This window comes from Molothrus aeneus, chromosome 1, assembly GCF_037042795.1.
Source record: "Molothrus aeneus isolate 106 chromosome 1, BPBGC_Maene_1.0, whole genome shotgun sequence".
Lineage (NCBI taxonomy): Eukaryota > Metazoa > Chordata > Aves > Passeriformes > Icteridae > Molothrus > Molothrus aeneus.
The window spans coordinates 83,095,149-83,111,046 of record NC_089646.1 but is presented as its reverse complement, the minus strand read 5'-3'; positions in this window follow the sequence as shown (position 1 = coordinate 83,111,046).

The window sequence follows — 15,898 nt, the reverse complement described above, 5'->3', positions numbered from 1 at the left end:
CTAGAGAGAAACTGCCCCAACTATGTCTCAGTTGCCAGGCCACAAAAAAAATTATAGTAGGTAAGAGCCAAGAAAACAAAGCTTTCTCTATTTTTTTTTTTTTTTTTTGCTTAATAACTAAGAAGCTCAAAACTAATTTTTACTTTACAAATAATTGGTATTGGTTTAGAATGTATTCAGAATAATGGATCAGAGTGTATAATGGAATAAAATACTGGAACATGTTTGTTAAGTCCTGTTTAAATAAAGCACCTCTGGTAAATGTGGACCTGTGTGAGCTGCATGCGCCAACAAGAAACCTCAAGTCTTACAGGCAGACCCTACTTCTGCATGTTATCTGAAAATACAGACCATTTATAGAATCATCCAAACGTCACAGTGCCAAAGGTCCTTCTGTCTCACACAAGTTTTGAAATCAACAAGAATCATTTTGACAGAGGAAAGAAACCACACTTGGATCATAAGTGATTTATTTTTTCCTAAGACCTTGTTTATAGTTTTAATAAGATTTATCAGAATATGGTGGCATAAGAATACATGGTTATATTTATTTATTACATTAATATTAGAGTTTAGTGATTTAATATCACATTTCCTATCGGCAATCCTTCTATATATATTCTGATGTTACTTCTTTAATATAAAAATGATAACTATTTTGGTCTACTTAGTCATTCGGACTTTCCTCTAGAGGCTAGCTCTAAGTAATAGCAGATTTATCAAATTCTTTTTCACTACTTGTAGAAAAATGTGGATATTTGATCCACACTTATCTTAAAAGCACTTATCTCCCTGTATCTAAAGAATTTGTACTGGTGCTTTCAATGTGCCAAAGATATTTTGGTAGCATTCATATTTGCTAGATTTTTAGCTTGAGTGTGAAAGGAAACCAACATCTGCCTATTGCCAAAATCCACCCCCTTTGAACCATGCTTGGATAAAACTCACAGCTGAAGCAATTTACATAACAAAAAAATCACTATTGTCTTGCTCAGAGAACAGTTTTTTGTACCTTTCATAGTTTGTACTGTGCTTAAAACAGTGAAGAAGATATTAGATTTATGTTCTCACTATCAAGCTTTTCCTGTTTTAAAACTAATTTTTTAATTGTAAGTTAGTATTCCATATACTTGAGCAGTACTAGCAGGAGACACCAACACTGGTGCCTGAACGCTGTGTATGGCCCAACACCACAGGAAGATCAACCCTCTTCAAATGGGAAAAAACCCCTAACCACATCACACAGTCTGTGTGTGGGGTACCCTTACAGTAAGCACTGAAGACGATGGAAGTTTGGGACGATTTGTTTGTCTTCTTGATTAACAAATTCAGGACCTTCATTACTGTGCAGTGCTTGTGACACTTTATGACTGCTATTTTCCCATCTCAAACCTGTCTGCTCTCAGATTGCACCTGCCTGAGCCAAACCTTGATGACTGTAACTCCCTGAAAGGTCAGCCCACAGCTCTGAAGTGCTTCAGAGTGAGACATCACAGACCACCACAGTGCTAGTCATTCTAAAAGAAGGGGACTAGAAAGAAAAGTGATCAAGAGGTCACGTCAAATGAGAACATTATATTCCAGGATTCAACATTTGAGATCCCATATGATAAACAGTGGATGGTATGAACTGACATCAAAGTTTCTTATTTCGTGAAATCAGCGTTATCCATTGTGAATTAAATGTATTTTGATTCTACTGGCATTTGGCATTTCCATCTATGAATAAAAGAGACCCATGTGTTGATATTGAATTTGGACTTGCATGTGGTTGTAACTGTGATCAACATAGGTCATAGTACCACTGTCATAAGTTAAAAAATGAAATTTTTTTGAAAGTTAACTGAAAAGATAAATCATTAGGTAAACTAAAAAAGAATGGCTACTTACAAAAACTCTCTGAGTAGTGGATTTTTAAAATTTATTTCTCATGTGAACTTACAAAGATTTATCCCATTTCTTTATGAATTATGACTTGAATATTTCTTGAAGATCACTACAATTATTCATGCAACTATGCAGACAAGATAGGACAACAATGGGGAAATGTACACCCTCTCCTTCAGTCTTATCTCATGTCTCAACTCACCAGCACAGCAACTATTGCTGGACATCTCACATCTTTTATACAACACTGCTTCTTCCATAGAACTGGAGATAAAGGCAAAGGTTGAACCTATTCTTAGAATTATAGCACCATTTTCTTCCCAAAATGTATGCATGCCATTCTCACTCATAAACTGAAAGAACAAAACCATTCCTATGAGAGTTGGTAAGGGAAAAGAAATTTATGCATTTTCAACTGATTTCCTTTGGTTTTTGTCTTCATAACTTTAGACTTAGGCACTGAAGCCCAGTGCCTTATATCTTGACAATGGCATTGGGATTTTTAGATGCGGGCAGGAGAGATTACTTCCTCCTTTGTGTGTTTTTTCATGGAGAAGTGAGTGACCTTCTGATAGATATTGCTCATAAATGGTAAAGGCACATTTGGTCATTATGGGAGGAATTACAGGTCTACACTCTGCTCCCGATGTTGAGTCCTCTTTAGAATCCCCCCTTACAGTGGGCTACTTCCCTGAAAGATGCCTCATTGTTTTTTCTCCAAAAATATAGAAAGCAGGGCAGACAGCTTTTTTTTTGTCAGCAGGTCTTCTTGTAAGAAAAATAGGAAAATAACAATGGAGCCTTAACTAGTTGTAAAGTTTATGCTTCTAAAACATAATCTTAAAATCAATTCCAGCTAATAGAAACAAATTAATTTCCCTAGACCTACCTGGCTTTTAGGTTATTTTCCTCATAAATAGGAAATCCCTTATTAGTTACCTGTGATAATATTTTATGAGTTCAGTCAGAAACATTTGCTCCATTCCCTGAAATACTGCTATGACTTAGTCATATTAAACTTGATATTATTTTTCATATGTTTCATCAAGTAGTGCCTTTAGACTATGTGGTTTGACCTCCTCTCTACTCCCACATTTTCTTCCATTATGTTGCCAATAAAGGTTGCTACAGACACCAGCAAAATTATACAAAATAGAGCCACAGTGCAATATAGAGCTTCTTACCTTTGAATAATTCAGGTACTGCTGACTGCGAACAAAATTCATAGCCATCTGTCAGCAAGTAAATTTAATGTAGGTAAACATGGCAATCCCTTCCTACTAGACAGCTGGCCACATAAACCATGCCACCACACTTTGGAAAATCTCAGCAGAAAGACCAGTAAGTGAATGAACATGGAGTTTTATCCCTATCCAGAACAAAACAACAAAACATATATTTCAATTTTTATGTTTATATATTTACATATATGTACTTAATATACATGCATACTGAAGAAAAAATACTTTCTCATATTTTAGGAGCAAATACTTAATGGAAAATATAGTTTAATAATAATTACTCCATTACTTCTTATATCAATATCTCAAACTGCACACTTCACACATAGATAAATAAAATCAATAAAAATCTCAAAACTCTATATCCCCCTAAAGTTACCAGAACTTTTGCATTTTCTGTTCAAAACCAAGTTTTTGAATAGTACTATGGGACCTTCACAAATCTGTTGGTGGAATTGTCACATAATAATACCACATTCAGCTTATACTTTCTTTTGGCAGTTTCTTAGCAGGAAGAGGATGATCCTCGGTCTGCAGTGATGAGGAGTTGACCATAACTGTTAGAACCTGTGCAAGTTGAACTGGATGAATAAAACACAAATACTGACTAAACAAAAAATTTATTTATCCTATCAACCTTTCCAGATATATTTTAGTGATTATCTTATCATTACTCTAAGTTTGTTATCTCTCCCTTGTGACTTGAAATCTCGGATCTGCAGAAGCAGAACAATCTGCACCCAGCGGATGAAGCAGGGTACTTTCTTGAGTGCATGAAAGTAATGAATGCACAAAACGTACTGAATGCACAAAATGAACTTAGAGAGCAGAAAATCTGTTGTTACTGGTAGTTGAGAAGAGAGACTCATGTCACTGCTGTAAATCACCATGATCACCCAAGCAACCTCTTCTCTTTAACAATATCAGTTTCATATTTGTAGTAAGGGATTAGGCAAGTAACCATGCTTAAGTTGAAGAAAACAGCCTTTGTCTAGCAGCTAAAAGCCCTGAAGTTCACAGAGTCACAGAATCACAGAATGGTTTGTGTTGGAACAGACTTTAGAGTTTATCTAGTTCCAAGTCACCTACCATAGGCAGGGACATTTTCCACTAGATCAGATTGCTAAATGGCCAATCCAACCTGACCTTGAACACTTGCAGCAGCCCTTCCCGGGATGGGAGGTCTGCTCTTGTGGCAGACTGAAAGTTCTTGTCATTAAATCAGTTTCTGTTTTTACACATAGACTGATTAATTTCATTACTCATAGCACTCACTTTGGAGTAATCCATAAAATATTGGAAGACAATGCTATAAGTTTTCACCAGACAGTTCTTTCACAAGTGCAGTTAGACATGGACAGATCAGCCTGACAGGCTGATCAGTGTGCTACATGAAAGTAGCACACTTAAGAACTCTTACATGAAAGAGCACACCTAAGTGGGATTTCTTATTTCCTTTGACTTCTCAGGTTATTGCTAATAAGCATCTATGGTCAGCCTTGGTCTTTACAAGGAAATATACACTGAACAGCAGCATAAGAAAACATGGTAGGATCGTTGTCATTAGGAGGAGTTTTAAGGCGAAAAAACCTTTAAGTTGGTAATGCTGACAGGTAACAGATTATTTCATGTGTGTGGGTGAATGCACATGTGGATGAAAGACAAATGGCATGATCCCAGTCTGCCAATTGATAAGAGACAAGAAACACCACACTTAGGAATGATTGTATATTCTGCTTCTGCATGGGGACTATTTAGTTTGGGAAATCAAGGTCTTGAATTCTGGAAAGAAGAGCAGGTGTGAAAAAGAAAGGTTCCCAAAAAGAGGTAACAGTCTTGAAAAGATGAAGATGCATAGCCTGCAGATCCTGGAGATCATATTTTGGTGGAAATCAATGTCATTGAGCACCCAGGATCTTGCCCAGTAACACCCAGAACTGGTGACTGAACAGGTGGCAGAGCAAGAACTGATATGACTTTCTGGCCATCCTCTCTGGGCTGACCTTCACTCTTACCTGGGGGAAAGGAAATTCAAGACCTGGGAATAAAGCCCAGAGTAGGGTGGGCTTTATTCCCAGGTGAGGGAATCAGTTTGCCATGAACAAGCAGGGTAAAAGCCAAATTCTGCTGGCTCTTAAATAAACACTAGCATGCAGGACCAGTAGGGGTTGTAATTTTACTTTGGTTCACTTGCAACAGAAGAAAAATAATTTCTGTAATTTATTTTGGAAATGCTTTTTATGATTCTGAGATGGTGCAATTTTTGGTGTACAGTGGAAAAAATCAATTACAGATATAACTTGTTAGAAAATGTGATGCTTTGAGACTGACCATCTCTCCTTCCTCACTCCTAAATGGCAAATTAATTAAATTAACAAGAAAAGACCTTGGAATAGAAATGCAGAATGTCTAAAATAGAAGCTTGTACTGAGTTACTTTTTTTAAATTGTTGTTACACACTCTTTATTTAGTGGGAAATTGTTTTGGTTGGCTGTGCTTCAATTGCTTTGGGGAATAAGATAGATTTCTCAGTAGCAAAAAAATCAAGTGCTTTACCATAAAGTCACTTGATAGCAACCAAACTCTGCATTGCTTCTGGAGTAACCCCAGGAGCCCCCACAACCCAGACCAGGTCTCTGACCAGGTCTCTGAGCCTGCCTGTAGCCACCTAACTTAGTGCTCTGACACATCTCCAAGAGACTCCCATCACTTGCTGTGTAGGTAACTAACAACACCAAAGTTAGATACCTAATAAACCTGACACAGATAGCTTGGAAAACTCTGTGCTTGCCTCCTGGCCCTTAAAGACAGTAAGACATGGCTCACCTTTCCTCACAGACACTGCTGTGCACTATGAACAGATGACATTTCAAGAGCTAGCCCCATCCACAGAAAGAGGATATGAAAGGATTTATTTAGCCATCTTGGCCCACCTGTGCTGATTTTTGAGCTTGTGTAGGAGATTTAAACATCACTATTTCCTCAAACACTGTCAAGGCCACAGAACAGCAGGAACTCGAGATAAGCAAGAGAGAGGAATTGGCAACCAGAAGAGAGGAATTGGCAACAAGAAGGTGTTCATTCCAGACCAAGTGGAACTGAGATTTGGTTAGCACATCCTAGTTAATGCATCCTGACAAAAAATCATGCTGTGGCAAACTCAGAGAAATGAAGCAACTGCTTATTCACATGGCACCCCAAATTATGGCAACATCCGTGACTACCTTGTGGAACTTGGGAACTTGGTATAAAGATGGTACTTCCAGAGGAATGACTCTTGAGACCCCCCACCACCAAGAAGAGCAGCAGAAGAAGGACCAATGGGATTCCATCTGCCTCTACAGGAGGTGACATCTTTGTACTGAATTTGTCTTTCTCTAACTGTGTGTCCCCTGCCCTCCTTTATTTCCTACTTCTTTCCATCTCTCTCTACCTTAAATTTACTGTTAAAGAAAATCTGTACTATTCACTTCAGCATATGGTCTTCTTTGCACCTTAGTTCAGGCAGAGACACCTCTCAATAATCAATCAGTTCATAACAGCTTGGGGCATCAGCAGCATGCCCCATATAAATATTTTTGCTACAGAAATATACCAAGTGGATACACTTTGTAACTTTACACCTCCTAAACATGCAGGGTATAAAATTAGGATCTGTAACTGCAACTGCTATATGACCAAACCCAGCAAAATTAGATGAGGAATAAGCCATGTTTTTCCTCAGTATTTATCTCTCAGAAGAAGAAAGAACATGAACTGAATTTCTTTCTGAGGACACAAAATCTTGACAGTAAAGTTTTACCAAGGATAATTCATTATGCTGTTAAATAATGTGAATTCTTTCACAGATAGGTATAAAAGCAGTGGTTTCTTTTTTAAATTATTTTGATCAAGTTTTTGGTTCAATTAATGCCCTGTGTCTTGCAAATATAAGAAAGCAATTGCTAAGCTAATTTCTAATAAGAAAGTACATGAGTTGTAGCTTGAGACGCAAAAAAATTGCTGTGTCCTTCTGTCAGCTGTCCAGGTAGCTCAGGGGAGTCTTACACACATCAACAAATAGCTATAAATGTACTTGCCTGCCCACACTCTGTAAAACTGGGCCATGGACTTTTGGAGCCAAGACAGGTGATTATAGTTTAGAAACACTGCTTTTGGAGTATAAAGAGCAGAGGAGGTTCAGTGCTTTGTGGAAATTTCACTTGGATAAAAGTATCACATCCAAAAATCCTAGGTTACCTTTTGGAGCTTGCTGAATCTCCTCTCAACACATTGATGGGAAGATAGGAGCCTCAGTGTTTCCTGGGGATGTTGCTGAAGCCCTTCCTGCAGGAGCAACATGGACAAGGAAACCAGCCAATGCTCACAGAGAGCCTGTGATCCCTGAAGTGACTATAGGGAGGAGGAAAGGGCTAGAATAGTGTAAGTTTCTCAGAGACATGTTTAAGCATCATAGCAATAAACTGTTTCTAAAAGGCAGGGTGGGTAAGAGGGAATTATATTTAGCATGCAGGCATATCTGAGACCACTGATTCTTTGTTTTGCTACTGTGACATTTTCACTCAGGGGGTGTGGTTGGCTTTGATTTCACACACACCATGTGTACCTTTTCCTGGTAAGTCCACTTCATCTTTTCTCTAAATTAGCAAGGGTAAGCCTGTAGGGCATACAGAAAATCAGTGTGTAACAAAAATATGTGTACAAACTTCAGTGTAAGACAGAAAATATTTTTCAGAAAATTTTATCAGAAACATATTACAGAAATATATTCTGATATTACATATCAGAAAATTCTAGATAAGCCCCCATGTTTTTCCTTAGAAGCAGAGGAAGCTATCAAAATATGTATTAAAGAAAAAACCTCAAAAAACCCATGACATTTTAGTGCTTTTTAAGGAGCAATTCCTGACAGTCTTTTATCTTAAGCTCTTTCAGCTCTCATTATGTAAAGCCAGTCATAGACTTGGAACATAAATAATTTGTGTGTATACAAGCTCTTTGTATAAAATGCAGATAAATATTGTTGCAGCTGTATGCCTACACTTGTTTAAAAAACTACCTTCAAACTGCTTTAGCGTTCACTAGTCAACTCATATATTAATGTCAGTATACATGAGACTGTGTCTTTTAAGAAAAGATTACCTTTAATGTTGGCACTAAAATAGATATAGAAAAACTATATCAGCGATGAGACACTAAATTGAGAGCATTAAGTGTGTTTTTTATTTAGCATTAGAGATGGAAAAATTAATATTCTAAAACTTCTTGGCATATTTTATAACAGATATGAATAAATTACCTCTGAAGCACTGCCTACCAAGAATTAATATTTTTATTGAAAACCAAAACAAAATCTTTCCCTTCTTTTTGATTAACCTAAGCAACAAGAAAAGCATTTATGCAGCTTCACTGACCTTGAACAGAGCTTGCCTGAGCTGGGGCTTTAACAAATTTAAGTTTTAAAACAAAATGCTTAATTTCTGGTAAAAACAAAGGAAAAATTTTCAGAAAGATATCAATTACCAAAAGCTTGTTGTGTCTTTCCTATCTCTGTTGTGGCCATTGGAACAATGACCAGTTTGGGAAACATCAGAGGAGGGAGGTAGATCACAGATGTTTTCAAATTTATGAAGCAATTCATGGAAAATTCATATCTCTGGACATTGCTGTTGTAAATCAATGTGCAAAACCTCCCTACAGGACAAGAACAAAGAGGATGCTACAAAGCAAAACATCCAGTACTTTCAAGGAGATCATGAAGAACGGGCATCGGACTGAAAGGGCCTTGGGCCTTGCTCCTCTAGAACAGCATTGCCTCACTTCCTGCTGTGCTGGGTTAGAAACACGTAACACACGACTCTCTTACTCTTAACACTGGAGTTATTATGCAGCCAGGCAGGTCTGTATTTTAAAAAACCCCAAAACAACCAAACAGACAGAAAATTAAAAAAAAAACAAACAAACATAACAGTGCTCCTTTGCTCTGTAAGGTGTGTAGCTCTGAGCCAAACCAAGGTGCAGGTCAAGCAATCTATTTTTCAGTAAAAATCCCCATGCACAGCTCTATGGGTTCCTATAGAAAGAAAAAAACCCAATTTTTGACAATAGCCCAAGATTCTACTGAATAACTTGGGCTGAGTACTGTAACCTGACACATTATTATCAAGAAAATGCGGCTATTCCTTTCACAGGTTGCAGATACCCTGAGAGGAGAAGCTAGATAAAGGGCATAAAGGTAAAAAAAATGAAAAAAAGAAACATCAGGCATTTGTAATTTTCACTTAGAATTTAGAAGGCATCTGACTAGTATAAATTCACTAAATTGTGCTTGTGATGTTGGGCCTCACATCAGCTGAGGATTGAGGTTGTGTAAAGGAGAGATTTTTTTCCAGTATTGTAGATTGCTGAAATAGTATTCCCACTGTGCCTACCTGGTTTTGTGACACTATAATCTCCATGGCCTGATGCTGCAGCATAAAAATTGAATGGCTTTTTAACTACAAAATTAATTAGAATTTCATCTCACATGGTACATCTTTATTAATACTAAACAGGTTAATTATTAAAAAAAATATTACCATAAATAATATAGGGATTGAAACTTTAACACCTATAAGAGAATTCCCATTTTCTTAAAATCTCACCTAATCACCACTTGGATTGCCCAGAAAATTCCATGCACAGTAGCCCAAGGTTTGTGCTGTCCTTGTTTTGCACATAGAAAGCCCCCATTACACTAATTTAGGTCTGAAGAATGTGATCAGCTTTTCCTGTGGGATTACACAAGCATTGAGAAGTTCTCACTTTAGGAACTGACTCTATAGTAGATTCCTTGTATTTAAGTAAATGCTTCAGCTTCAAGTCAGAATACAGGTTTCAGTCCTGAATCTAGTCCAAGTCTAACAGAATGAGTGACTTTATGCATAAGAAAAGAATTTTTTACATGAACATCAGATATTGTTTGACTGTGATATCTTGCTGCTTATTGGGAAGGGCTTAAGACAAATAAATTCAGTTTTTGGTTTAGGTGCCTGGGTGAAAATTTCCATCCATTTTTTCCTTATCTTGTAATTGTCTGTGAAAAAATGGCAATTAATTTTTCTTCCTGTCATAATCTGCCTTCTCTATTTTGAATGCAAAATGAAAGATGAGAAGGTAATAGGGACAGATATAGATGTGTGCTGTTCTCATACTCTTCCCTCAGCATCCTCTTCTGTCTGCTGTCATAGGGTGCAAGATTCTGTATACCTTTGGTCTGCCTACCTTGACTTTAAACTGAAAAGGGGTGGGTTTAGGTTAGATATTAGAAATAATTTTTTTTCCTCTGAAGGTGCTGCAGCACTGGAACAGGTTGCCCAGAGAAGTCGTGGATGCTCCATTCCTGGAGCCAAGGTTGGTTCAAGGTTCAAGTTTGGATGGAGCTTTAAACAATCTGGTCTAGTGGAAGTTGTCCCTGCCCAGTTCAGGAGAGTTAGAAGTAGACAACCTTTAAGATCACATCCAACTCAAAAATTCTAAGGTTCTATGATTTTAGTACAAAGCTGAAAGGCTGAAAAACATAAATTAAATATTGCCTTTACATACAACAAAAGAACTGAAGAACAAAAGGGACTTGAAAAATGAGGATCTAGGACCTTGTGCCATCTGGAGTAAAAGGAAAACAAACCTGACAGAAATCTGAAATGAATTTTCCTCCCAATTTTGCACGACATAGAGCTATTAGTTATAACGACATAGTTTTCCCGAAGTACATTCACACAAAACCAGCAGGACTGGAGCTCAAGATAACACATGCACAAAATCCATTAGCAATTTGTAAGAGCTGAACCATGCTGACAGACTAATTCCTCTAAACAGCAGTTCTGGGCTGAGCTGTGCAGTGCTCGCCGCAGCACTTCACCGTGCAGCGCTGGCAGGCTTGGCACCACCTGCCACCAGCACCTCTAGAAATGTCAGTAAATAACACCATGTTTCCTACTGCTGCTGACAGAAGTGCACAAAGAGCTGGGTGGGAACAGGTCCTGTGAGTTTATATAGGCACACATCAACATCTAACACGCCAAAGGGCGAGGGAGGTGATGCCCATCTCTCTCTTTCCTTCTCTCCAGAGGGAATAATGCTCTCCACCTTGTGGCTTTGCCACCACGGCAGGGAACAGCTAAGGCTGGAGACAGGTGTCCTGTGCTTCTGTAGCTGGGTCAGCAGGGCTGCCCTCCCTGCTCCACAGCATGCTGGAGCAGGGAATAACAAGGCTGTGGGGCCACTGAATCAAAAATCCTTTTCATACTTTTGACAGAGACTCAACGTAATTTTCTGACAAAAAATAACGTACACTCTGGCCAGCTGAAATGTACCGGTGATATCTCTGTAGGACTGCACTAAAGAAATCGCATAAACTTCCTGTGGACATCTGACAAGCAGTTCAGCTGAACTGCACCAGTTCCTGGTAATGAGTCTGAAGGAAGATCCCTGCATCTCAGAAACTGGGGAAATTGACATAGTGGTCAACAATTTCAAAATCAAGACACATTTTATGTGCCTTGTTATCAGGCAGTCAAGCTGTGATAAGAGATTTGATTTCATGATGACCATGTCTGAAAATCAAGCTCCTCCATGGTACTTCAAGCTGGGCAGTAGTAATCAGAGGGCCCTAAAGTCAATCTAACCACAAATCATGTCAAAATGTCACCTTTTTAACCTAGCTGCTCTCTAATTCATGCAACTGCCACTTGCAGTACATACACTAAGAGACAAGAAAAAGGAATTTAAAATACAGCAGAATAATCTTTCTGCTTTGCTTTATTAGCCTCATAAAGTAAAACTAAATTTTTACTATTCTCATATAAAAATCCAAAGGCTTTATCTTATGAAGAGAACTGGCTTTTCAAATCATAGATTATACTCCAATTAATATGGAATTAGTATGTTCCAATAAAATATGTAATTTGCAATATGTAGTAGTAAAAGAGGCTTATTTAAAGGATTAGAGCAATACCATACAATAAATCACAGTATTTTTCATTGTTCGAAAAGACTTGTTTTAGCTATTTCTTCAATAGTTAAAGTAAATCTTCAGAGAAAGGTAATAAATGTGACTACAGTTACACTATTCTTGTTTCTGCTGGCACATAAATTCATTATTGCTGAATTCTTGGTGAATTTGTAACTCTATGTATTTGCTTTCAATAAAGGATGATTGGAAAGATTTGTTTAAGTGTCCTATATGTCCAAATAATTATTTAAATGCGATGACAAGATGTAGGCTCTGGATACAAAGTCTAAGACTTAAACAATGTTTTAAATGCTAAAAACTTACAAAATTTTCTGTAACCGTGATAGCGCTGTAGCTAAATCTTCAAGGAATGGTACAGTCACAGTGTAAGAAAACAGTATCATTAAAATCTCTTTGAGTGTGCGACAGAAAAAGAAATAAAGGAACAAAGAAAAAAAGTGTTCACCTGCTTTTCAAGGGAATATCCAAACCCTTAATAATATTCCTATCAAATATTTGCGCTTTTTTCCCAAAGTCTTAGATGTAGCTGTGTTTTGTGCAGCTGGGGTACAAAGAAGGAAGAGAAGATAGAGTTTGGAAGCAGATACATGAGTTGCTCCTTCTACCACATGCAATGTAGGACTTAGAAGCAAATGTTTCTGACACCACCAACAGAAAAAGGGCTATGTTGAAATAAAAAGGCAGGTTACATTACATTTCTCATTTTGAAACTTTTTTCAGAAAAAAATTCTGTTATTGTTGAATTGCATGTTTTGAATATTAGTAATATGAACTTGGAGAGCCAAAAAAGATCTTTCACTAAGATTTTTTGCTCTTTTAATTTATTTAAGACCTCTAAGCAAATCAATTATTTATAAAATTTCATTATTAACTTTTCCATTTAATGGTACATTCACTTCCTTATTTATTTTTGCTTCAGCTTTATTTCAATTCTGGTTTTGTAGTTTCTTTTGGTCCTCTTTCCTTCTGTTCTGAATGAGACTTTACTTTTATTTCTCAAACAGTCACCCAGGCTAGGAAAACAGCTTCTCAAGTTTACTTTATTTGCTATTGAAAATATTTGTTTCACTTTTTATTTCCAAGTATACAGAAAAAGTGGGAAATAAACCTCTGTTTTTCTACATTTTCTCGCTAAATTCTAAAATACTGTAGTGTAAGAGGAGTATCTGTGCTTAGACTAGAAGTTGTTAGCCAGGGTGGTTTTGGTTGGCTCACTTTAGAAAAGCATTAGTTTCACATAGGGAAAAAAGCTGACTCCTGGCCTTTTAAACAAACAACCTTAGTCCACCTCCAGGGACACAGATATATACTAAAGAGGGGCTTGTCATTGTTTTAGAACAAAAGCAGAATTGAATGGAATATGTTGCCTAGGCAACAAAACATCTGAGCAGAGGTAAATTATAGAAAAAGCTGGCCAGCAGGGAATGAGTCTGGTGACAATGTCAGAGACTTCCCCTGTAATAACAAGACAATAAAACAAAATATTCCAGAATTGAGCAAACATTTTAGAAACAAACCTCTACTAACTTTACTTACAGGTAAAAAGTTATGAAACCTGCTTCATCACGTTGTTTTACAGCTTGGTCTATAGCGGTGTACAGCTACTTTGAAGGACAATCTTCCCCATGTTTGTTTTCATCAACTTGCAATCCTTTCAGGATACTCACCAATGCAATCCACAGCTTCAAGTAAAGAGGGAGAGGTATGCAGAAATGGCATGATCTAAATATGGGTTTTTTTCAAATGGTATTCCTGATAATGTCAATGCCAAATTTTGCACTGACTTTAATTAGGTGAAGAAATCAGTACTTAAAGACCAAATTCAAAGTTACTAAGCTCTGGAGAAGGCTTACATTTAGGAATGCTGGCTTTGCTGGTATTGATTTAGCCCATGGCTGAGAATAAGTTCTTTCCTGTAATATGCTTTTATCATGTCAAGGGGGGTTAAATTAACACTACTTTCAACTTCTGAATATTTTCTAACTTCATACCTTTCAAACGAGTACAGAAAAGAAGTTTTAAAACAACAACAACAAAGCATCTCATTATGGAGTATAAAAAGGAGTTTCTATGACTAAGAAATGAAAAGATTTTATGCATCATGTTCCTTGCACATATAATGAGACTGGAGAAAATAAAAAGACAAAATTTATTTTATCTTGGCATTGAAGCCAAAGAAGTATTTGAATAGAGGAGTGATGACATATTTAGTGTCACATCTGTTTATCTGGATGTGGTAATCTAAGGGGCCTGTCAGTGCTGCTTGTCAGGACTTTATAGGTGTGTGCTCGTGGGTGTGAGGGTGGGACATGCGTATGTACACAGAGGGAACGATAAGAGGAACAAAAGGAGGAAATGAAGGGCTTCAGATACCTAACACTGATTAAGAGATTGACAAAGAATAAACCAAACAAAGGACAGAGAAATGAAATTGACATCATTTTTCTATTTACTGCATTTAAAAATAACCCGTTTTCATGTGAGAAGGAGATTAGAAATGGAGACAGATAGAAAAACAGCCTGTCAGTTAATGGCATAGCCAGGCAAGTAAAGACATTATGAATTTTAATACGTGTGTTGGCCCTGTACAAATTCTTTTTAAGATAGTGCCAAACTTTCAGAAAGGAAATAAGATTACATTTTTTCATACTGATTATATTGCTTAGAATTAGGTATATGCCAATCCTCCCCTTCTTCACCACACTCCTCCTTCCCCAGAGCCCCACTCAAAAAAACCTGAAATCTGGAATTATTCTGCATATAAAGAACAATCATTAGTAGCAGTTAGGCAGAGATTACAGATGGTCCTTTTGTCCTTTATGTTCACTAATGGTACTTGTAGTTAGGCTAGAGAGACCATTTTGAGGCGGTGTACAACGAGGCAGCTGAAAGGCTGTTAGTCACACTGAGCTCTTCAGTTGAATTTTTTGCAATAGTAGTATGGAAGAAAAATTGGTGCTGCATCAGCTCACAGAATGTAAATCATACTGAAAGAAGGAAAATGTTGTTACAATGCAGCCCTTGGGAATAGAGAAGGTCAGAGATGAAGCAGAAAAAATTCTAACAAGTATGTGATGAGAAAACTTTTGAATCTTATGCAATCTAAATCTGGCCTCCTTTATAAGTAACTCTTCCTGTCCTGTGTCATTCTTGGAGAATCCATCTGGTCTGACTTTGCAGTCAGCAAGGACATTTGACTATTGAGGAACCTCTTTTTTCCCCCTCATGTCTCACTTTTCTGAGCAAGGGTATAGGCTTGGGGAAGATGAGGAATAAGGGGTTGATGGACAAGAGCAAAATCATGAAGGTTTGCTTTTCTTTCTTCCCTTTTTTTTGTTGGTTTTTTGGGGTTTTTTGGGGGGGGTTATGTTTTGGGGTTTTTTTTGTTTGTTTGGGGTTTTTTGGGTTTTTTTTTTTGTTTTGTTTTTTAATTGGGTTGACGGTATCTTTGTGAAAGAATTTCACTGTTACTTTTTGACCCAGTGACAGAAAACTAAATGGATTCCTTAGCCACTTCCAGTCCTACACATCCCCTATTCAGCAAAGCAAGCAAGTGTCAAAATCTGGATACTTAGCTGAAAGCTTGTTAAATTCAGTCCTGGACTTTCTACTGAGTCAGAACTCTATGCATCTGCCTGAAAATGACATAACTAAAAAAGTATTAAAAACTAGATGCTATAAATATTCCTAAAAAAACAGTTGTCTAAATAGCTACTTTATTGCTTATGACAGTTTTGTCTTTCTTAAGGTTTTGACC